Source organism: Pleurodeles waltl, chromosome 2_2, assembly GCF_031143425.1.
Source record: "Pleurodeles waltl isolate 20211129_DDA chromosome 2_2, aPleWal1.hap1.20221129, whole genome shotgun sequence".
In the NCBI taxonomy this organism is placed as follows: domain Eukaryota; kingdom Metazoa; phylum Chordata; class Amphibia; order Caudata; family Salamandridae; genus Pleurodeles; species Pleurodeles waltl.
Window position 1 is genome coordinate 888,678,076 of NC_090439.1, and position 24,418 is coordinate 888,702,493.

The 24,418-nt window shown below is 44.3% G+C and overlaps 1 protein-coding gene across 4 annotated transcripts in view; it reads left to right on the forward strand.

The window, feature by feature from the left end:
• Nucleotides 1-24,418, forward strand: part of LOC138282727 (uncharacterized) — a 390,534-nt gene that overhangs the window by 290,120 nt on the left and 75,996 nt on the right. The window contains exon 3 of one of the 4 annotated variants that reach the window (XR_011200993.1): nucleotides 12,591-13,245. The exons of the other annotated variants lie outside the window; for them this stretch is intronic. The gene's annotated coding sequence lies outside the window, so the exon portion shown is untranslated. Of the gene's footprint in view, nucleotides 1-12,590; nucleotides 13,246-24,418 lie in introns of those variants that run through there. 4 annotated transcript variants of the gene reach the window in all.

Genomic DNA, 24,418 nt, shown 5'->3' on the forward strand with positions numbered 1-24,418 from the left:
ACTTTTTCACTTGTGATAACATAGTTTTCAAAATCTGCAATTTCTTACCTGATTGATAATAAATGTACCTTTCTTCTTTTAACAAACCAAAATGTAACTGTACTTCTTGGCTGGAAAAACGAACATGTTAACTCAATTTTTCTTACTTTGTAAGACTGAGTATCTCAGTAAATGCTGGTGTTTGTGATCTTAGATCTTTGTTGGACACCCACTGCCTTACCAACACTAACTCACCATCAGAGTTGTGAGGGGTGCTGTTTGGGTACTTGGTACTTTGTTGAGTAAACAATGGCTGAGTGTGCCATTCATTCTTTTAGAGTGACAATTTTCCAGACAGTAGCACTGAATGTGTATTTGACTGAGAGCAAGTGTTTGTGCTCTTGGACATGCATCAGACACACACTATTATTATTTGTAGTTCTCCTCCTTCATTGCTGTGTAATTAATTCAATCATTACTAATTGTGGCCTGGAGTGCTAGCAAGGGTTAGTGTGGTGGGTGCATAAACCTGGACTTACGATGGAAACAATTCGCCTCCCTCTACTTTTGCCGTATTTGAAGGGCTCCGCAAAATCCTTAATTGTGGACCAGATTGCTGGCAAGGGTAAATGGATGTGTGTGTGTGTCTGTCTGTCTGTCTGTGTGAATATATGTAAACATGGATCTGTGTTGGACACCATCCACCCCACTGTACTATTTCTTCCATTGGCGCACTCTTTGAAATCCCTGATTGTGCCCTGAATGCTTCAGACCAATCATGTTGTAGAAACAAAATAAAAAATGTGATTGAGCACAAGTTTTAAGAAACATATACAGTGTGTTAACTAGGGGTGGGTGGAATTTTAATTCCACTGGCAGAATTGGAGGAATTTCAGAATTCTGTGTTACTCTTGTATCTCGGAATTACTTAATAACTCATAATCAAACATAGGTTGCCTTGTTTCAATAATTAATTTCCCAGTGGACAAATAAAAAAAACAATACCCCCTTCCAATAATTCACAAATTTCCAAAGCTGATGGGCATAACATATATCAATATAACCTTCCACTTCTGTTATGTTAATGATCTGGCTGAATCAAGTCCCAGTGAGCACTCAGGCTCAAAAAATAATAATACATCATAGCAGTAGTTTTCAATGTTGAACATTAGCCAATTGCAGCACATATAATATGTGTGTCACCACGGTGTATTTACAGTTAGAATCAAGTACCACAGGAAACATCATTTTTGTTTTGCTAGTACCTTTGGTGCCATTGGTCAAATCTTCATAAAACTTAACACAAAAACGTTCATCAGCCTCAGCTCCCTCCAGGAAAGCTTCTGGGTGATCTGTCATGCAGAGGCCAAGACAAATAAGGAGGGGGACCGAAACACAATTTTCTCATGCTATTTTTGTAGTGATTTTTGAGCAGTATTACAGCCAAAATGGCTGAACAACATTGCACCAAATTTGGCAGGAGCTATATCTTTATCTAGAAAGCATGTTTTGTGATTTGGTATAAATCCATTCAGTAGTTTTTGAAAAAGTAAGGTTCAAAATTTATAGATATGTGGAAGGTTGGGGCAGCAGGAGTTCCGCAGCCTTGCACCTTCAAATAATAGAGCAGGTGCAGGCAGAGTCCCTTTACTGCCCATAGTACGGGTCATTTACTCCTAAAGCAGGCATCCTATACCCCTTGAGGCAGGGTGCACTGTACAAGAGTGAGGACATATATGCATGAGCATATATGACCCAGTGAAAGCATTTAAAATGTAATGCCACCACGAGTTCCCAGCTGTCCAGCTCTGTGATGACCCACCTGATTCAGCCCTTGTTGGTATCAAACACCGTGCTTTTTAACCTTGAGCATGATGCCCATGCTCAGGATTAATTAACATGTGCCCTGGTGGCACCCTTAGAGGGTGCCTACCAAGTTACCAAGCTCTCTGCTGTTTTGGCGAGCTTTCTCGAGCGTGTGTCACCACAGACAAGAGTCTGTCCTCCTGCTGGTTGTGCTAGCACTTCCACAGGACTGAGACAAAGGGTCTGGGCAGCTGGGAGGTCACACCTCCTGCCTCCAAGGCTGACTAGTGAGAAAGGTAATTGAGGTGAGGAGCCTCAAAGGCAATTAAAGTGTAATTATGTGTTCCTCACTTGAGGACAAAGCCCTTCCCGCCGTGTCCAGCCCGATAGGTGGGAAATTAGCTTTGCATGAGATGTACACCCCCAAAAGACTAGCCACACCTTTAGGGTGGGCTAGGAGGTCTGTACAGCCAAGAGGGGTGCTGCCATCTTGGTAACCCTTAGGTTTAGTGATTTCTGGGCAGGAAAGTAACCCACTCCCACAAGAATTGTTCACTACAGGGGCAGGCTAGCCGTGGCGACCAGTATCCCATTGGCCACTGTCCCCCTCTCCCTCTACGCCCAATAAACCAGGTTTTAAAGGGCTCCTCTGGCACCAGAAAGTTAGTTCTTACTTGCAAAGAAGAAGAGGCACAAAGAAGATGTCATCACTGACAACAGGACCTGCACTCCAGCCACAGAGAAAAGAGAGGACACAGAAGTGACCTAAGAAGATCTCTACTGGAACTGAGTGACCAATGTGTCCCTGAGATGAAAGCTCATTGGTCCCAGCAAGAGGGACCCCAGTGGACACCAAGAGGCAAAGAAAGACTCCCCTGACTGGTGGTACCAGTCCCCTGTAAAATGCAGGAGTAAACACAGTGCTGAGGTCAAAGAATTGTGACACAACAGGCTCCGTGTGAGTGAACCTAAAGAAACTCAGTATCCAATGTCCAAAGAGTGGGAGTGAAGTCTCTGCTAAGTTTCAAGCCTCTACTCTCCAGTGGATGACCTCCAGCCATGTCAGCAGACCACCGTTCAGCTACCTAGGGTTGTCTGTCGCCAATCCGGAAACCAAGGCCACTTGGACATCACCAGCCACAGAGCAGACCCCCAGCATTGAGACCAATGTCAGCAACGACCCCTCTCCTGTGGTTCTGCATCCTGAAGAGAGTGAGCTTGAGAGGATCAGCAAAGCATCTTTGGCATGACCAGTTCCCGTAATTGACAGCTAGAAGCCACCTCTGCACCCGGAGACACCGGAGGTGAAGTTCCAGTCTGTTGATTCTTGGTGTAGGGCCCACAGAAACTGAAGTCCAGGCGGGCTCCCTGAAACTCACTCTGCAAGTACCCAAGTGCACACTTTGATTTTCTCCTTTAACTTCGATTGGAGCCATTTAAACAGTGAAAAAACCCTATTTTCTAAAGCTTCTAAAATCCCTTTCTTCGCTTGTGTATTTAACTCAAAAAGTTTGTTTTGGTGTCTAAACTTATATAAAAATAAGCTTTATTTTTCTAAATTGGATTAGGAATTCTTTTGTGTCAAGTCATTTACTTATCGTCCATGTTTGCATTGTGAAATCCTTTACCCATGTTCCTCTAAGTAGCAGACTGCTGTTTGCCACACTACCACGACTGAGCTAAGGTTTACTAGTGTGAACCCGATGTCCGCTATTGGGTAACGTGTTACTATTACATGGTAAGACTCCTCAGTCATATAAAATAATACTGCCACCTTGCAGCATTCACACAAAAAATAATTACTGTGACGTAATAGTTTGGTGAAAATATAAGTTAAAACGTAACAGTTGAAAAGTATAAAACACTGCAATTCACTAGTTATAGCAAAATGAAGTAAACAAATTAAACATGTATTTAAAAATTTGAAAGAATTTAAAATTTTGAATTATTTAAACATGTAGGACCTGATTTAATGTTTGGCAGACAGGTACTTGTAATAAGGCAAACCAGATATCCTGTCACTAAAATCTACATTTGGCCCATAATTTGTAGCAGAAATTTACTAGATAATAAATGAAAGTGATAGTTTTTGTAGCATAATATGAGGCAGAAATTTACTAGATACTAAATAAAAGTGAAATGTTAGTGAGGATAAGATTTTCTTTTTAATTAAATGAGTATATTTAAATTAATGGATAATTTAATGCACATTTAATTTGACGATTTATTGAGATGTACCTTTTTTATTAGTTCTAGATTAAACATATTTAATATTAATTTACATTTATATTTTATATTTAAAAATATATTTTAAAATAAAACAATTTTATTAACTTTCGCTATACTTTCCCATGGGAAATCTTCATTATGGTGGTGGAGATCTCCACCTTCATGCACAAAGTAAATAGTAGTAACTTTACACTCATAAACCCTGTTATATGAGGCTCCACCAGCTGATTGGATGGGGTGGAGACATATAAGTCTACTCCTAAGAGTACTTATACACTTGGAAATGGTGAATAACAAAAACATATAGAGTTGCACCTATGTGTAGTATGAAATAAACACATGATTAAATTTACAAGTTTGTGAATAGGCCGTGAAATGTCTATGCAGGTACCAGTTGCGGTGGAATATCATGTGGTGACACCCTACTAAATTATAGCACACTATGCAAACTAAGTTTACCAATACTCTAACTTACCTGCTCTGCACTGTGATACTGAGTCTTTGAAGCCAAAGGCATGCCAACGGCAAGCCCATTTGCACCTGTCTGTGTTGGGCCGGATCCACTGGCCAGTTACTCTGCCAGTCTCACAACAGGAAAATATACACCTCATCAGAGTTATGAAATTTTAATAAGCCTCTGAATACCAACTGATGCCACACTTTGACTCCTGATAGACTTTAAGTTAACTGTCCCTCATGTAACTATTCATTCATTTCAGAGGTAGGGCTGCTGCTTCAAGTTAAAGGCAGCTTACAGGCAGTGCAAAATAATTCCACCAGGAGATGGCAGATGTATCTAATCAACTGTAGGTCTCTCACCATGCACAAAATGGATTTATTCACACTGTTAGAGGATACTCAACCGGATGTTTTTTTCCGCATGGAAACATGGGTTAAGGATGGCAGTGAGCCTGATATTGTCATTGTCTTGCCACTAGGTTATAAGATCAACAGATGTGATCATGTTGGGAAAGTAGAAGGAGGAGTTGTAATTATAACTAAACAAATAAAATAGTGTAAATGCACTCCTAGTACAGTTCCGGGTTGCGATAGCCTAGCATCCTCTATTGCACTTTCCCACACCTTTACTTTTTCTAGAGCATTGGTCTATCGTCCACGGGGCTCAGCGCTAGAATTTATGGGATTCTTTCCGGACATAGCAGCAACATGTACTCTCCAATCAGCACATTTTACTGTGTTCGGTGATCTAAACATTCATTTGGAGAATATGTCCTCCCCATTGGTCTCCAATTTCTTGCAAGACATGTCGGCACTTTAATTAATTCAATTAATTCAGTTAATCAGTTCCCCTTTATGTAACAATGGCCATATTTTAGATCCAATGTTTACGAATCTGGAGAACATGGTAGTAGAGTCTCCTGCACAAACAGCATTGATGGACCATTCCATTCTTCATTCCTAGACTATTAGAAGCTACTCATAAAGTCAATGCTGTGTCTAAATCAAGACAATGGTCCAAACCAGATGCAGCTAACTAGGAACAGGCCTTACATACCTCAGCTCCTTTTTTAACTATGTTAACGGAGTTAAATTATTTTTCACAGCCCTACATTGAGGTAAAAGATTGGGCTAACAAGGCTCTAGATGAAGTTGCCCCAATGAAAGTCAGTTAAAAAAAATTGACCAATGTACAAACTGAATTGTTTTCTCAGAAACTGAAACAAGTAAAAAAAGACTGTAAGGTCAAAGAAAGGAAATGGAGAAATAATTATGATATGGCGGAGAAACTAATTTATAGAGCCTTCTAAAAAACATATCAATATGCCATCCAAAGAGCCTGAATGATTGATTTTGCCAGTAGGATCAGCTCTTCAACTTCTACAAAAGATATTTATGATATTATTATCCTGCCCCCTCAGAAGAGCGCTGTGAGCTACTGGCATCACACTTCCTTGGGAACGTGAGCAGCATCTACAATGTCATTTCAAGACCGGAGGCTATCATTATGCATATTAATCCTTTATTGCCACTCCAAGCAGCACATTTCAAAGGAAACATTACATCATTAAGCAACATTCCAGAACACTAAACCCTATAAAAAGACTTTGAACTGCAGCCTCATCCTCTTTTAATTGCTGCTCTCATTCAGATAAGTATCCCTTGACTCATAGCTTTTTACAATATATTTTATTAGTTATATGCTCTTTAATATATTCTATATTTTTTTACAGCTTAAAGGTTATATGCTTTGTATTTGAGTTCGTATTGTTATGTGTATTTGACAGTAACAATAGTATTGTTTGGTACATGTTTTCAGGGTTTTTATTTGTAAGTATTCAACCTTTTTAAAGTGTTATATTCAATGTCCGCCTGCGACATTCTCTTTCTTGTCCTGTTGTTGGTCTTCTTGTTTTTTTTTCCTCTTTTTTGTTGGCGGCTGTGACATTGAATTTGCTGTTTTGTCAGTTGGACAGCCTCAGGCGCGCTGACATCTAACCGTGTGCAAGCAGCTCTGAGATACGCTGCTCGCACATGCAAATCACGCTCAGGAGGCTGTATTAAACCTCTTGGAATATTCTGGTGAGGTTGTGACGTAGTCTCAAAGAGCTCCATCATACGTGTAATGCTTGTAGGGAGGATAGAGGAATTTGATTAGAAATTGCATTCTTTAACCTCTTGCCGAGAAGTGGTGGCCATTCTAAATTCGGATAACGTTCATTGTTTTCTGAGAAGCTACGTTAGCGCTTTCCCACGTTCGCAGCTGACAGTTGTCAGTTGTGAGAGGTGATTTGGAAGAGGAGATGCTTTATCTAGTCAGATTTATTTGGATTGTTATACCGTTAGGTTTGGTCATATTTCCTTTAATGAACATATAATTTTTCATTCCTCACTACGTTTTCATAATATTTACAAAATTATTTAGGAAGAATGTCGGAATCAGAGAATTAGATGGTCATTCCAGAGGGAAAAATAAGTGAGGAAATTAAAAGGAAATTAATTCAGAATGAAATAAAAAAAATAAAAAAAGTATTCAAGAATCATTGAATATGTAATGCTTAAAAATAGGAAATCAGATTCTGATAATGAGTACTGGTCTTTATCGCCAAGTGATGCAGAGAAGAATATTACTCAGGGAAAAAGAAAGAGCAGGATTAAATATTTAGATGAAAAGCCTGTTGGTGAAAAAGAGATGGTTGGTGAAAAGCAAAGGTGTCCTAATTGGCACAAAGTGTGGAGAGAAAGATGTCCAGAGTGACATGAAAAAGAAAGGTGTCCAAAGCAGCGCAAAAGAATTGATAACCCAAGGGTTGGACATTATTGATGAGGAAGTTTGCAATAAGGATACTGAAAATGTTGACAAATATATTTTAGACTTAGGAATTGATAAGGAATTTCAGGATGATTTTTTAAAAGAAGGAGACCTACTGTTTACTGCTAAAGATTCTATAAAAAATCCTTTGGGGGAGAGGGTCTCATCCTTACAATATTGTTCACCCCAGAAGTGCTGACTGGTGATCTTTAGACCGTGCGGCACAACTTATTAACAAGTGGATACGAAATCCTTTTGACAAAAAGGTGAGAAATATTTTGAAAGTAGAATGCTTTAGACCAGTAAGGGCCAGATGTAGCAAGGGTTTTGTGCCTCGCAAATGGCGAAAAACGCCGTTTGCGAGGTGCAAAAGCCTCTACGCGATGCAGAAACGCATTTTGCGAGTCGGATCCGACTCGCAAAATGCGTTGCCGATTCGCAAATAGGAAGGGGTGTTCCTTGCAAAAGCGGTCGCAAATGAACTCGCAGTTACCATCCACTTGAAGTGGATGGGACCCCTTCCCCTTTGTGAATGCTCACAAAAATAATTTTTCAGAGCAGGTAGCCTGCTCTGAAAAAAACCGAAACAAAAGGTTTCGTTTTTTTTTTCTAAGTGCAGCTTGTTTTCCTTTATTGGAAAAGCAGTCACGGACATGGAGGTCTGCTGTCTCCAGCAGGCCACCATCCCCGTGAGTGCCCATACTCGCAATGGGGTCGCAAACTGCGACCCACCTCATTAATACTAATGAGGTGGGTCTTTGCGACCCCATTGCGAGTCGCATAAGGTGTCTGAGACACCTTTCTGCATGGCAAATTGCGAGTCGCAATTTGCTTTGTTCCTACATCTGGCCCTAATTGATGAGAAGGTCTGTCTAACTCTTAAATCGGACTCCGAGCTTATTACCTTTTTATTTAAAATGGGGAGAGATCCTCGGAAGGATCACTTAAACAGTGCCAGGATATCCTGGACATGGCTGAAGAAGCCTTTATTAATGAACCTCCAATAGATTTAGAATTATTGAGAGGATGGAGTCAAAAAGCTATTGTTCTTTTGGGGAATGCAAATGCGTGCTTGAATGCTGAGAGAAGACCTGCCATCTTGTTAAAAATAAATCCTAAATTGAGGGATGCTGCAATCAAAGAAAGTACCGAAAATCCAAAATAATTGTAATTTGGGAAAACATGATGAAGAATGTGTTTAAATATGTTTCAACTTATACGGCTTTGGATGAAGTGCAATTTAATATGAGATGCATGTTCAACAATAGTTTTTTGGAAGGGGTGGCAGAAGGGGACTTTCTGCTGGCCGAGGATTACAAAGGTCCCATTATGCTCAAAGAGGGGGACAAGAATATCCTGGAGGTGCAGCATCCTCCTTCTACTATCAAAGAGGAAGATCCCAACAAGGAAGGGGATCTAGAGCCCAAGGCCATGGATCAGCTGTTGAGTACAGTGAATACTACTGTTTTTTTTCTAGCAAATGCAGGGAGACATTTAAGGGGCCATATTTATACTTTGACGCACGGCGGCGCAAACCACAGGTGGGAGTCATTATTTTTGACGCACACCGCAGTGTCAAGTCGTAAAGCAAAACGACATTAACGCGGAGAAAATAACTGTGGGTCGATTTACGACCCCGCAAACCGGAAATGCGCTGTTTTTGGATGCAATAGCATTAAAAAAAACGCGAACACTGCCATTTCACCAGAGGAGAGCCAAAATGGATCCCAGATGCCACTACAGACCCCAGGAAGATGACATCAGACTAGGAACCAGCCAGGAGGACCCACACAAGAACCAGGACACTTATAAGAAGAAAAGAAAGTGTTGCTTCAGTGCAGAGGAGCAGGAAATTCTGGTTAAAGAGGTGACGGAACACCAGCACCAACTGTTTGTCACCTCAAAGTTGCCAATTAGTAGGAGAGAGGCTTTATGGCAACAAATTGTAGACAAGGTTAACCGTGTGGCTGAAGTACGCAGAACAGTCATCGAGTGCAAGAAACGCTTGCATGACTGCAAGTGCAGGACCAAGGAAAAGATGGCCAGGAACAGGAAGGCAGCACTGCAGACTGGAGGTGGGAGTCCAGCACACCAGGAGGCCGTGGACCACATGGAGGAGATGGTTGCAGCCGTCATCCCTGAGGAGATCGTCACAGGGATTCAAGGACAGGACAGCACAGACTACCAGGAGACAACGCACATGCAGGGTAAGTCGCATGGGGAATTAAAATGCAATAATGTCAACTGTGAGCGGAGGGGGATCCCGACCAAATCAAATCAAATCAAATCATTAACATTTATAAAGCGCGCTACTCACCCGTGCGGGTCTCAAGGCGCTAGGGGGGGAAGGGGGGGTTATCGCTGCTCGAACAGCCAAGTCTTTAGGAGTCTCCGGAAAGCGGAGTGGTCCTGGGTGGTCCTGAGGCTGGTGGGGAGGGAGTTCCAGGTCTTGGCCGCCAGGAAGGAGAAAGATCTCCCACCCGCCGTGGAGCGGCGGGTGCGAGGGACGGCAGCAAGTGCGAGGCCAGCGGAGCGGAGGGGGCGGGTGGGGACGTAGAAGCTGAGGCGTCTGTTGAGGTATTCCGGTCCCTTGTTGTGGAGGGCTTTGTGTGCGTGGGTGAGAAGACGGAAGGTGATCCTTTTGCTGACTGGGAGCCAATGCAGGTGTCTCAGGTGTGCGGAGATGTGGCTGTTGCGGGGTACGTCGAGGATGAGGCGGGCCGAGGCGTTTTGGATGCGTTGCAGGCGGTTTTGGAGTTTGGCTGTGGTCCCGGCGTAGAGGGTGTTGCCGTAGTCCAGGCGGCTCGTGACGAGGGCGTGGGTCACGGTTTTTCTGGTGTCGGCGGGGATCCAGCGGAAGATCTTACGGAGCATGCGGAGAGTGAGGAAGCAGGCGGAGGACACGGCGTTGACTTGCTTGGTCATGGTGAGAAGAGGGTCCAAGATGAAGCCGAGGTTGCGGGCGTGGTCTGCGGGGGTCGGTGCGGTGCCGAGGGCCGTGGGCCACCAGGAGTCGTCCCAGGCGGACGGGGTGTTGCCGAGGATGAGGACTTCCGTTTTTTCAGAGTTCAGCTTTAGGCGGCTGAGCCTCATCCAATCTGCGACGTCCTTCATACCCTCTTGTAGGTTGGTCTTGGCGCTGGCGGGGTCCTTGGTGAGGGAGAGTACAAGTTGGGTGTCGTCGGCGTAGGAGGTGATGATGATGTCGTGCTTGCGTACGATGTCGGCGAGGGGGCTCATGTAGACATTGAAGAGTGTCGGGCTGAGCGATGAGCCTTGAGGTACGCCGCAGATGATCTTGGTGGGTTCTGAGCGAAACGGAGGGAGGTAAACTCTTTGAGAGCGGTTAGCGAGGAAGGAGGCGATCCAGTCCAGGGCCTGGCCTTGGATCCCGGTGGAGCGTAGGCGGGTGATTAGGGTGCGGTGACAGACGGTGTCAAAGGCAGCCGAGAGGTCGAGGAGAATGAGGGCGACTGTTTCACCGTTGTCCATCAGGGTTCTGATGTCGTCTGTGACTGAGATGAGGGCGGTTTCCGTGCTGTGGTTGGTTCGGAATCCGGTTTGTGAAGGGTCGAGCAGGTTGTTGTCTTCCAGGAAGGTGGTCAGCTGTTTGTTGACGGTCTTTTCTATTACCTTGGCTGGGAAAGGTAGAAGAGAGATGGGGCGGAAGTTTTTCAGGTCGCTTGGGTCAGCCGTAGGTTTCTTTAGTAGGGCGTTGACTTCAGCGTGCTTCCAGCATTCGGGGAAGGTAGCAGAAGAAAAAGAAGAGTTGATGACGGTCTGGAGGTGCGAGGCGATGATGTCGTCGGCTTTGTTAAAGATGAAGTGCGGGCAGGGGTCCGAAGGGGCGCCGGAGTGGATAGAGTTCATGATGGATTTGGTTTCTTCCGTGTTGATGTGGGACCAGTTGTTGAGGGTGATGTCCGGGGAAGCGGGTTCAGTGGTGTATGGTTGGGTCTGGTGTCCGAAGCTGTCGTGGAGGTCGCTGATCTTGCGATGGAAGAAAGTGGCGAGGGATTCGCACAAATCCTGTGAGGGCGTGACGGCGTTGGCGCTGGGGTTGGAGAACTCTTTGACGATGCTGAAGAGTTCTCTGCTGTTGTGGCTGTTTTTGTCAAGTGGCTGTTTTTGACCACAAAATGTATTGAAGTCATCATATACATGGAGTGGCATGGGTAAAGGGGCACGGCACGGGGGCATGGCCCATTCTGAGAAGACCTGGGGCACACCATTACACAACACCAACAACAGTCCCATGGGGCATGCTGTCATGCCAACAATGGAGCAAAGGGAAAGCCACGCCAGGAGGGAAGGCCACAATGTCAAACTGACATCCCGGCACACGTCAGCCACCATACCCCCTACATTAACTAGGGTCCTCTTAACAACCTCTAGCCATACCGACAACTGGAATGTAACTGCGACAACAGTTGCCACTACCACCTCCGCTCTGTGTGCAGCTCAAGTAGCCAATGGCAGCAACCTCCCCATGGATCATACACACCTAAATTAGGGGGTGAGGATGACAACTTCAACAATCCCCAGAAACAAGACAAAGGCCCCAGTACTGTCAAATGTCAATGCCCATAATTGTCGCAAACATCAGCCAATGTAAACAACAATAGGAGCTACACAGCACTAAGGATACACCCATGCTGCATATGTCAGGGTCCATACTGTGCCTGGGTAACAATGGAACATCCCAAATGTCATACTGCTCAGACAACAGCATTGAGGGGGGGACACATGTAACTGGTCACTGAAATACACCTGCACAGTCAGAGGAGGAAATAGGACACTGCTACGATTATCAGGGCAATCCAATGTAACACACATTCCCCAACATCAGCAGTACACATTACCAATGCCAACATCCATATTGTGTCATAACATTGCTATGCATAGGATATGCCACATGTCAAATACATTTAAGTGGATGTGAAAGATCAGAGATTGTGGCAGGTCCAGATTGTTAAGTGTGCCGCCAGGCCCATCAGAACACCCACAGCCAGTGAAAGGTTTCACCATGAGAATGGATGTAGACGGAGGGTTGAGTAGGACAAGAAGGTGGCAATTCTCTATTTGGCCTAAACCAACACCTAGAGGCGATGATGCTGACAAGTCTAATAACTCAATAACATACATGTGATATGCAGGTGGGCCATAGGCCTGGAAGAATGCCCATCTGAAGGACTGGAGCAATTAACACGAAACAAGATTACAAAGTGAATTCATCAAAAGTCAGGCATGTCACATCAAAATTGCCACAACACAGACACACTAATTGTACCCTGTTTCATTGCAGAGGAAGATGGATCTCCTGCCGATATGCCTGTCCCAGATTACCCTGATGACATGGATGACGAACCGATAAACATTCCCCAGGAGACTATCCAAAAGGTCCTTGAAACCCTCCAGACCCCACCTTCGGTCAGAAGGAGGAGCACAGAACAAGCAGCCATCGCAGAGGATCCACCCACCACCCCAATTGTAAGACCTGCCAGCTCCAATACAGCTGAGGACTCAGACGACACTGGCAGCAGCTTTGAGAGAACTGTAGTTGGAGTACAGCGGGAGCTGGCCAAGGAGGTGCGGGTGGGGATGCAAAATATGGCAGCCAGCCTAAAAGGGGTGCGTTTGTGCATGATGTCATCTACAGATCAGGCAGCAGCTATGCAAGCCTTAACATCAATCTTGCAGGAACTGCAGAAAACCCAGAAGGAAATCAGCACAGCTGTACTACAGTTGATCCAACACCTACAACAGCAATCCTGTCAACGCATTGTCTACTCATTGGCAAATTCTGTCCCTCTGCACTGTCTGAAACATCAACCCCAGCATGTCAAAAGCATTTTGGTAAACCCTTGTGTTGGATCACAATGTAAGATGTCACTATAATGGACTCACAATCATGGACAATGTACCGATAGCACTACAGCACTTTTCAATAAATAGCACTTACACAACAAATCTGTCTCTGGGTAATGTGACATATCAACTGTGCAGTAGTTAACTGAAATGTGCCTACTGTCAAATTACATAGCTTGTCAATACAACTGTCCTGATATTATGTAGTCAGAGAAATCTGCACAGTGCCCATGATTGCATCATACTCTGCCCATCCTGAGGGACATATCTGATGAAGTGAGAAACCATACACCATCATGCTGTGTTGGACAGAATAATGCTTCCTCAAGGGATATCTAAGTCATCAAATAGTGGCCGCAAAATGTTGTCAACATGCAATAACACATATAACAGTGCACACTAATCTAAGCAAACACTACAAAAACTGCATAAATTAAGGTGTCTGAGTTTACATACAAATAGGTAATCATGCTGAACTGTGTCACAAATGACGTATGAGAGTCATGAAGACAAGAATATAAGAGTGCCAATGAGAACTCATGTTATAAGGGTGTCCTTGATCATCACACTGCAGTCAGACCTAAAACTGTTCCACCAATACCAAGTCTGGAAGCACTGTTTGTGACTTTGAAAATACACTTATCAACAGAAACACATTGTCATCCATATTAACTGTGATTGGTGGTTGCGATGAACGGTGGACACTTTGCAAGGTAGCTCTGGGCTAGCTGCCAATCATACAGCTCAGTTGGGATTTGTTTGTAGCATAGGACACAAATGTAATAGTACAACATTTATGTACACTGAATCCAAACCCAGGATCAAGTACCATTTAACACATACTATTAAGGGTTAACTAAATATTTATTAAAAGCTAATCACAGAAGAGGAAACTGAGGGAAAATTCTTATCTACCCTGACTACTCATTACCCACGACTGTCCCTAACTAACCTAAGCTACACTTACTTATCACATGTAACGAAACATTCTAAACATCTACCCCTCACCCCCCTTATGAGACGGGACACATGGAGGACAACACATACTAACCTAAACACATACTATACTATCCTAAACAAATATATATTTTTTGTATTTTTTTTTGTGTTTTTATTTTATTTTATTTTAAACACACAAGAACCGCAACATAGCCCCCACCCACACACGTAATAAGTGAAAATAGAAAGAATCAGGACCCCCCACCCACTAACACTAACTAAACTAACAGCCTATACTAACCTAAAACTAAGCCCCCTAACCCCCCTAAGCCCACTAACTGTAAGAACAAGGAAACAGGAGGGGGGGGGGGATTCATGTCCATTTCAAATAAAGTCTAGAGGTTGGCCCTGGGGAGGGTCCTCTTGATAGACTTAACACTCCGGTTAATGTGGCGCACATCCCGGCTCAGGTGGCTCAACTTGCGCAGCACACGGTCCATCTTCCGTTCCATGTTGTGGAAGGCTACAGGGTCAACAGATGGAGCTGTGGCAGTCTGGGTACCGGTGGAGGAGGTATGTGTGTGTGTGTGGACCCAGGCCCAGTGGGCTGTCCTGAGCCTGTAGCAATGCTGGGTCCTGGAAGTCCAGCAGATGTAGGCACAACAGTCCAAGCTGTGGGTGGGGCCACCTGGCTTGAAGTGGTGGTTGTGCTGGTGGTGACTGTGGTGGGCAAAGTAGGCCCACCCTGTGGGAAGGCTCTCCATGCCCCGGAGGCCCGTTCATGGCGATATCGCCGGGCCATCCTCCTGAACCCCGACTCCACCAGCAGGATGTGCTGGTATCTCATGGCCCGCAGCTGGAACTCACGGACCTGGTCTGGAGTCATGTTTCCAGCTGTGAAGACAAATGCAAATAATCTACATTAGGAACTGCATTGTGTGAAATGGCACAAGAAGTTAATCAGACAATACATCTACAGTACTTGTACCAGCTCATATCACAATACAGATCATTGAATGTCCCTGAGGAAGTACATGGCAGGCCAGCCTACAAAGGTCACATCACACATAGCACATCCATAACCTACAAGATGGGTAACAACTGGCTTTGACTTGCCATCTGAGTTCTGCCAGTTATCAGCTAAGAATCATGCTGCATATCCTCCGCCAAGACCTGGGCTACAAATGTCAGTGCACGGAATGCAAAACTAAAGCCTCATGGTCTGCAAGTTGTAACTGGACTTGCCAGTATAGTAACAAGTGCCATACCTGAGTGTGTATACTAGGTTCCAACCAAACAGTCACTTATTCACATGTATGTGTAACATACTGGTAGCATCAGTACTAGGTACCCCATTCACAAACCCATGCCCGTGTTTGAGGGTGGGGGGGTGGATAAACAACTATCAATTTCCAACAACATGTACACTGAGGAGTGTATAGAAAACTCCACACGTGTTTGGCTCTACACACACACCACAGGTTTGGCCTATCAACAATTAGGAGTCAGCAAACCCTAGACCAATCATAGGGCCACACATGTCAGGAAATGCAGAACTTGGTACACAACATATACTTCCAGTAAGGCCTGACTTACATCAGACACAGAGTTGCAAGAACACCCATGATCATTAATTGCATGTACACCTAGGCCATTGCACTCAAGTTCCACATACTTGTAGCACTACATGTGGAAGTACATGCTGCTAGGAGGTTCTACCTACAGTTTCATAATTACGTTGGTAAATAGGGAAGCAGAAGTCTATTGGAAAGCAATTTGCTGCACCAATCTTGGAGAATGTGGGTCTGACAGGCTGACTATATCGGAGCTGACTTCCAGTGCGACTCTTGTTGATACAAGTGTCATTCACATGACTAACCCCAGTACTCACAGTGGGGCCTACTGGAATGGCCTACAATCCCTACATAATACCATTGGATACGCACTGGCCAACTCAAAACATGTGAGAAACTGAAATCTCACTCATGGAACAAGAGAAATGATTTCCCAACGCATCACACCTTGCTATGCGTTCAACACACATGAGTCCATAAACAGCAAACACAACACATAAAAGACATATCAGCACTTACTGGAGTGGTCGGGGTTCTCAAATGTCGCCACCTCTCCCACAGTGTCGGGTGCCGGTCCACCTGTAAGGTATGGAAGGAAGAAATGTGCTCAAAATCTGTGCACAGAGCAACAATTTCATAAACAATACAATGTGTCGGCTGAATAAGGAAATGGCAGCCATTCAGACATAATGATACTGCATCTGATATATCACGGCCAACTTGTACATAGCATGGGTCTCCTGTGACAATTACACACATATCTGCACACATACATTGGCCCTAACTATCATGTGGTTGCAAACATGCCCCGTAATTGGTGACCAGAAAAAAATATGGAGTGTAATCGTCTCATCATGTCCATCCAAGAGAGACATCCAAAGCCTGGTTACTTGAGGACTGCATTACCAGTCAAACATGCCTTGTGGCCATGACACATTTATTACACATAGGTACAATGTACAGAGGGAGGGGCAGGGACTTTTGTAAGCCCTCCTGTTGTTACATTTGATTCAATTGATGTGGCCCAGCTATGGTGATTTGCACCAAACATGGAGATGTGAAGCCATGTTTATACCTTTGGACTGCCATCCATATTTGGAATGTGGCACAACTAACTCCAACAAACATTCTAAGATGTTAGCTGAGGGCACCTTACACCTTTTCACGATGTTTTCAAATCCAGATCTGACATGTATGCAAAAAGATCAAGGAACACAATAATCCCAAACATTCATAGTACTTCCATGAACGCTTTCCTTCCACACTCACCAGACTCACATGAGACATATGTCTGAGCCACTTTGCTATTATCAATTGACGTGAAGGCAGCACTCATTTTCTGCATCATGTAGTGATTCTAAAGTCAGTCTAGCTATTGCGTCAACAAAGTTAGCCAATATGTTGGTACATCTTTACTTCTCTGTCAATAGTACCCTATGTAGACATGATTGGCTCCTATTTTGTTTGGTTGTCTGACACAAAGGCCGCACCAGTTTACTTCATGGAAAAGTATACTGTTAGTTTGCTGAGCATGTGCAACCTGACAGCTAGCAATTGTGATCCTTACCATAGTGCATCAATTATCCTTCTATGTTTCCCCAGCATTACACACAGTCAGCAAGTTAGCTGGCAGACATAGTACAAATCCTCTTATGTCACTACAGAGCATTTAATCATGCACATTTACATGATTAGTACTCACCAACAGTGCCACCAATCACGATTCCCAGGTGGTCCAAGAGATCCTGTTCCCTGGTGATGAGGTCAGCCCACCGGTGCTTCAGCTGGTGGTCACTCCTCTGGCTGGCATACACACGCTGCAGGTGATGCAGCACCTTTCCCCACCGGATTCTGCGCGCCTCTGTTGGATACCCCTGTATCACCCTGCCTCGATCATGAGTGGCAAGAAATGGCACACAAGCCATATGAACCCCCCAACTCCTCTTCACCCATCCTGCCAAGACGTGGCCTACCAGACATAGTGGAAAAGTGAAAGGGAATAGGGGTAAAAGAAATAGAAAGGGAAAAAGGGGGAAAGTAGGGGTACAAATACAGATGAAAAGTAAACTTAACCCCTAAAAGAGCCCAACTATCCCCAAAATAACACTACCCACAACAGACTCCCACAAACAACAAAAACACTAGATAAATTGACAAATGTACCCAAAATACAGTAGTACAGTATACACCAACAATATTTATTTCACAAATGAACAATACAGATAGCACACAGGACAAAAAAGCACAAAATCTCAGGACACCACTCTCTACACAGCCACACAGTCTAGAAGGATCATAGACTGCAAAGTGAAAGTACACCCACTGTACATGATCTGTAAACAGGATATCTTATTACATCACTTCCTGTATGAAATGTCCGCCCTTTTTCGCGTTTGTCCACCAAAACTGTATTTGCGTCATTTTTTTGGACGCACAGGAGTGAAAATTAGCCCGCATCCAAATAATAGTACATGGCCTGTACAAATATCTGGATGCGGGCTAATTTTCACTCCTGTGCGTCAAAAAACAATTACGCAAATACAGTATTGGTGGGCAAAAAATGGCGCATAACGCTAGGAAAGTCAAAATGTCAGTGCATTAACTGGTTTTGGGCAATTTTTCTGTTTTTTTGTTATGTTACATTTGGGACACATCAGAGATAGGCTGATTGAACACACTATGGTGTTGATGTTGTATGTTCACATGTGTGACATCATACTGCAGCGAACCATAATCCGCTACTCCCTTCACAGTAATTTTACGGTTTGCTGACGCAATAGTTGGTCATAAGTGTGGCCCACATATATTCAGGATCAGTGATTCAGGATCCAGCAATTTGACAAGTTACATAATCAGTGGTCTGACTCAGACTGTTTGGAGGACGAACTAGACAGTTGACATGTCAAACTGTGTATGTCCTGTGTTTTTGAAGGTGACAAATGAACCCAAGGGCTGTGTTACACAGCTTAATTAGTATCAATACTTAACAGTGTGTTTGACAAAATGGCAACTCCTATGCTGTTCCATGCATCAGCAGGGGCAGTGCTTTTTGAAATGGGTGGTGTGCATGGAGGTGATCACAGGTGTGGGCTGCATCTGTTTACCACCAGTCCTGTAGGTGAGATTTGCATTATAAGGGCCAACAGACATTTTCACACGGGAAGCAATCTACAGGTGCTAACAGGGCTTTGAAACTAGAAGACAGTGTATAAATTAACCTGACGTCCATGCAGTGAGATGTTCTATGACAATGGCATACCAAAGGAAAGGGTGTAGCACACTGGATTGCTATTGTTATTCTGTGTGTGTAGACGAGGGAATATCAGGGTACACATCTTAGTATTCCAGGGACCTCTTACGACAGGTAGGTTGTGACCAGGTGCATGGGTGTGTCAGGAGTTAGGAAATGGGCTGACGTACATGGAATGTCATGTGTGCAATGCTGCTCACTATGTGGCACTTGCGCTGTCTATGTTCTGCTTCTATGGAACTCTGGTCACAGATAGTCCTTGCAAATATTGGATGCAGTTGGACTTACTGCTGTCAAGGGGCTGGTCAGACATTCCTGTTACTGATGCAAAAGCACATCGACTGCCTCATGTATGAGGCTTGTTTTCCCCTTATTGAGTGATGGTGTCTTAGTTGTGTGCCATATGCTGCGTTGAACCTTGATTTAAACATGTATGTGTGAAATAGGTGTGGTCCTCTGCTATTGGCCTTCAAAGGAGAAATGTACATGATAGATGTCATTTACAGTGTGTGTGTGTATGTGACCATTGTATGTTAGGCATCATATTAGCTCTGGGATTTTCAGTGTCCTAATCAGTATATCAGCAATGCTCCATGAGGCAACACTCTTATTCTGATAAGTAGAGATGAAGGTGTGCAAAAATGAATAGCCAGACCATGATATGGTGGTTAATATAGGTGTTTATTTAAATTAGCTAACTAAAGTGGTGAAGGTGATTATATATTTAAAAGAAATTGTTGACGATATGTTGCCGCCTGCGTATACCAGCGGCCGTGTTCTGTAGTTCCCCCTCATGTTGCAGGCCAGCATCCTCCTCTTCCTCCTCTTCAGGCATGTGTGTCTCTGGTTCCAGGAGGGGAATGTTCCTTTTGATGCAAATGTTGTGCAATATTGCACATGTTAGGATGATCTTACAGACCATCTCCGGGGAATATAGGAGGCTACCACCAGTGATGTCGAGGCACCGGAACCTTGACTTGAGGATGCCGAAGGTCCTCTCGACTATGCTGCGTGTCCTCCTATGTGCGTCGTTGTAGGCACGCTCTGCAGCAGTACTTGGGTTGCCAATAGGTGTCATAATCCATGGCTGGATGCCATACCCCTGATCAGCTGCAAGAGAAAATTAATGGGATCATGTTGATGTAGCTGGCCCTATTGAAATGACCTTGCATGGCAGTAGATGTCTTGTGTTGTCTGTGACTCTTTTGTGTTATAATGTAGCATCCTAGGCTTGTAGGATGTACCATCTGCATCGTGTTGTTTCCTTGGCTGAACGAGTGTTTGGCTGCTGACCGGTTGTCAGCAGTATGTTTTGGGATTTGCAGTACAGTGTGCCCTCCCTAGCATTGTGACTTGTGATACAGGTGTCCCTGTGTCTTCACTGGGGGTGAGATGATAATTCCATACACAGGTTAAAATTGACAGTGTTTTTAACACGTTCTAATCAATGTACTATGGACATCCCATACCTTTAGACTTATGCAATGGATTCATGTAAACGTCATTGGGACACTTACATTTTGCAAGGTGACATTTAGGCAACCCACTCCACACGTTGTGATCTTTGACATCTTAACATTAGGATGTACAGTAATTTCAGATGTGTGACAGGTTCACTGCAGACCTAAGAAACATGGCTAGCGATGTCACGACCTCAGTGTGTTCCTGTTCACATGTTGCTGTTTTGGTGTATGTGTTGTGTGTCCTAGAGGGTTGCTGTGCAGTGTGTAAATAAGTAGGTTTTTGTACTTACCAACAAGTAGTCCATTGCCACACCGTCCATCCTGGAAGTGTTCATTGATGGTGCAGTGACGGAAGATGATGAAGTCATGTACACTCCCAGGATATTTAGCCACGATGTTGGTGATCAATCCCTGGTGATCGACAATGGCCTGCACGTTGATGGAATGTGTGTGCTTCCTGTTGCGGTAGAGGTGTTCAGTTGCAGCAGGTGGCACAAGGCATACATGTGTGCAGTCAATTGCACCAAGGACATGTGGGAAGCCACTGATGAGGTAGAACCCCTGTTTTGTTTCCTGCTGCTTCTGCAGTGTGTTAGGGAAGCAGATGTGGCGGGTGTAAGTCCAATGATGGCATCAAGTACTTTGGGCATAAAGGCGGAGAATGATGGTTGTGATATTCCGGCAACCAGGGCACCAGTTGTTTGAAAAGAGCCACTTGCCAGCATATGAAGTACGGCAAGCAGCTTGGTTTCTGTTGGGATGGTGCGGGGTGTCAGCAAAGTGAGGGCCAACTGCGGTTCAATGTTGTGCAGCAGCTGCTGAACGGCCTGCCAGTTCAACCTGTACCTCTGGATGATGTCGTGTTCCCTGAGGCCATGAAGGGTTGTTCTGGGGCGGAATAACCTCTCCTGCCTTCTGCGCTGCCTTTGGGGTCCCTGCTGGTGTTGTTGTAGCTGCTGTTGTTGCTGCTGGGCTCTGCGTCTGCGTGCACGCTGGATTAGAATCACCTCCATGTCTCCCTGTTGCTGCTCTGCTGCTCTGCTGTTGCTTCTGTGTGTTCTGATTAAATACAGGTGTGTTTGCCCCATTTTAACGCCTGCCCTGACCCAGGTATTAATTTTTTACGCAAATCGGGCTGTGCGTCATTTTCCGGCTCCGCCTCCTGGCCGTGTGTCATTTTTGCCCAAAAGCATAAATACGACGCACTGCCGTTTAAGTCATTTTTTGGATGGGAATGCATACCTTGCATATGATTAACGCAAGGTGGGTTGCAGCATCCAAAAAATTACACACACAGCGGACTTTTGTCGTCCGCGGGCTCGGGCGTCAAAGTTTAAATACGGGGCAACGTTTGCGCTGACTGTGCGTCAAAATATTTGACGCACATTCGGCGCGGACGGAGTATAAATATGCCCCTTAAGGTATCTTATAGAAGTATGGAAATCAATTAATCAGGGTTCTTGGGTTTTGAATACTTTTCAAGGTTACGAAATAGAGTTTACAGAGGTTCTTGTCAGTACAGAGAACCAAGACAATTGGTACTGACAAGGACCAGAATATAGTTGTACAAAAAGAAATAGCAATTAAGTTGGAAAATAATTAAATTGTAAGAGTAAGTGTAGAAGACAAAGTCTACATAAGTACATTGTTCTTAGTTGAAAAGAAAGTTTTCAGTTTACAGACATTTCAAGAGTGAAATTAGACTTGAAGGATGCTTACTTTACCATTCCAATGTCACGTCACAGTCAACCATACCTCCAATTTATATGGCAGGGGCAAATTTATCAATGTTGTTGCCTTCCCTTGGTCTGTCCTCAGCACCTTGGTGTTTCACCAAGGTGATGAGAGCAGTGGAATCTTTTTTAAGAGAGAGAAGTGTATGAATAATCACCTATTTTGAAAACATTCTTTTAATGTCTCAAAGTATAGACAGCTTCTCAAGAATCTGCTGAGGACAAAGAATCATTTTGAAAGTTAAAGTTTTCTGGTAAACGTGGAAAATTCGGTTTTGAAACCTGCTCAGAAGTTGGAATTCCTGGGGTTTAAAATTGACACATTAAGGGCCCTATTTCGAGTTTGGCAGACGGGAAAGCCCATCCGCCAAACTTACGACATTGTGGCCACCACTGGTGTTATTAAGAGTTTCCTGCTAGGTCAGTGGGCAGAGACCTGCGTTTCCACCCGCTGGCCTAGCAGTTAACAGCTTACAGCATTGTCTCAGGCTTGTAATCGAGCCAGCGGCAATGCTGTAGCCTGCAGGGTGCACCAGCACCCTTGCATTGTTCACTGTCTGCAAAGCAGATAGTGAACATTGCGAGGGTGCTGGCCGGGGGTGACTGCACTGCCCATGCCAAGTGCATGGGCAGTGCAGGGGCCCCCCTAGGACCACATGCACCCATTCTCCACCAGCCTTTTCATGTCGGTGCTACTGCCATGAAACTGCTGGTGGAGAAGGGGGTCATAATCCCCAGAGCAGCGCTGCCCTGACGGATTAGGACCGCCACCAACTTCCAGACCGCCGGGATCTGTGATCCTGGAGGCTCGACCACCAGGGTTGTAATGTGGTGGTCAAACTGCCAGACTCGTAATGAGCCCCATTAAATGTTGTGTTGAGTTTACTAGAGAAAAAGGTGAACGAGATAAAGAGGGAAATCCATTACGTATTGAGAAGAGATTGTTTGACATTGAGAGAATTAGCGAAGTTGATAGGTTTACCAGCCTCACCAATTCAGGCAGTTTTTCTGGGACCTTTACATTACCGAACAATGCAAAGAGTGAAGGGAAAAATACTTCACTCTGGTGTTTGGTATGGAGGCAACATAACTTTAGTTTCGGAAGCAAAGTCTGAGTTGATTTAGTGGTTGCAGAATTTGGAGGCCTGGAATGGCTGTGCAATTTTTGGTTGTGTTCCAGATTTTGTATTGGAGACGGATGCCAGTCTGTCAGGTTGGGGTGCATGTTTGGGGGCTCAGGAGCCTGGTGGCTTATGGTCAGACAAAGAAAGGAACTCAAGCAAGTCTTTATGCGCTCACTGAGTTTCAAGGATGTTTTCAAAGGCAATGCAGTGCTTCTGAAAATGGACAATGTTTCTGCAAGGGCCCGAATAAATTGACTAGGTGGGTGCCTGTACCGTGGACTTTCAGATTTGGCAAAGGAGATATGGATATTTTGTTTAGAGCACAAGATAAGTCTGAAAGCAGAATATTTACCTTGGAAGGAAAATGTGTCTGCAGCTAGAGTTCAAGATTTTTGAGAGATTACACAGACTGGAAGCTTTGCTGGAGAGTTTTTCAGAAGTTAAATTGCCTTTGGAGCCATTTAGAGATGGGTTTATTCGTGAGCAGATTAACTTTTCAGATTCAGATGTATTTCAGTTAGTTGCCAGACCCAGAAGCTCTTGCAGTGGATGCATTCCAACACAGTTTGAAGGGAATGAGATCTTATGCCTTCCCTCTGTTTGCCATGATTCAGAGGGTTTTGCAGAACGTAAGAAGGGAAGTATGCATTCTGGAGTTGATAACTCCATTTTTGACATCTCAGGTGTGGTTTCCCATGCTCTTGGAGATGGCTTGCGGAGTTCCGTTTTATTTGCCAGCAAACAAAGGCCTTTTGTTGAGTATAGGAGAAGATCATCCTATTGTACTTGGTTTTGAACCTTCTTGCTTGGCAAGTATCAGATCTTCAGGTGTGTCAGACCTTTCGGGAAAAGCTGGGGAGTTATTAGAGAAGTCATGGGCTCCAGGAACCAGGTGTCGATATAAAGGAATTTGGAACAAATAGGTATGTTGGTGCATGGAAAGGGGTCTGGATTCTGTGGAATCCTCTATAGTGAAAGTTGTGATTTTTTTGGTTGAATTATTTGAGAAGGGTTTATCTTATAAGACTGTTAATCGTTACAGATCAGCAATTTCTGCAGGTCATTCACAAGTGGAAGGACAACGTATAGGGAGTAATGTTTTAGTATTTAGGGTCATGAAAAGTATTAGATTAAAGAGACCTCCCATGTCAAGATACAGAGATGTGAATTAGGTATTATCTA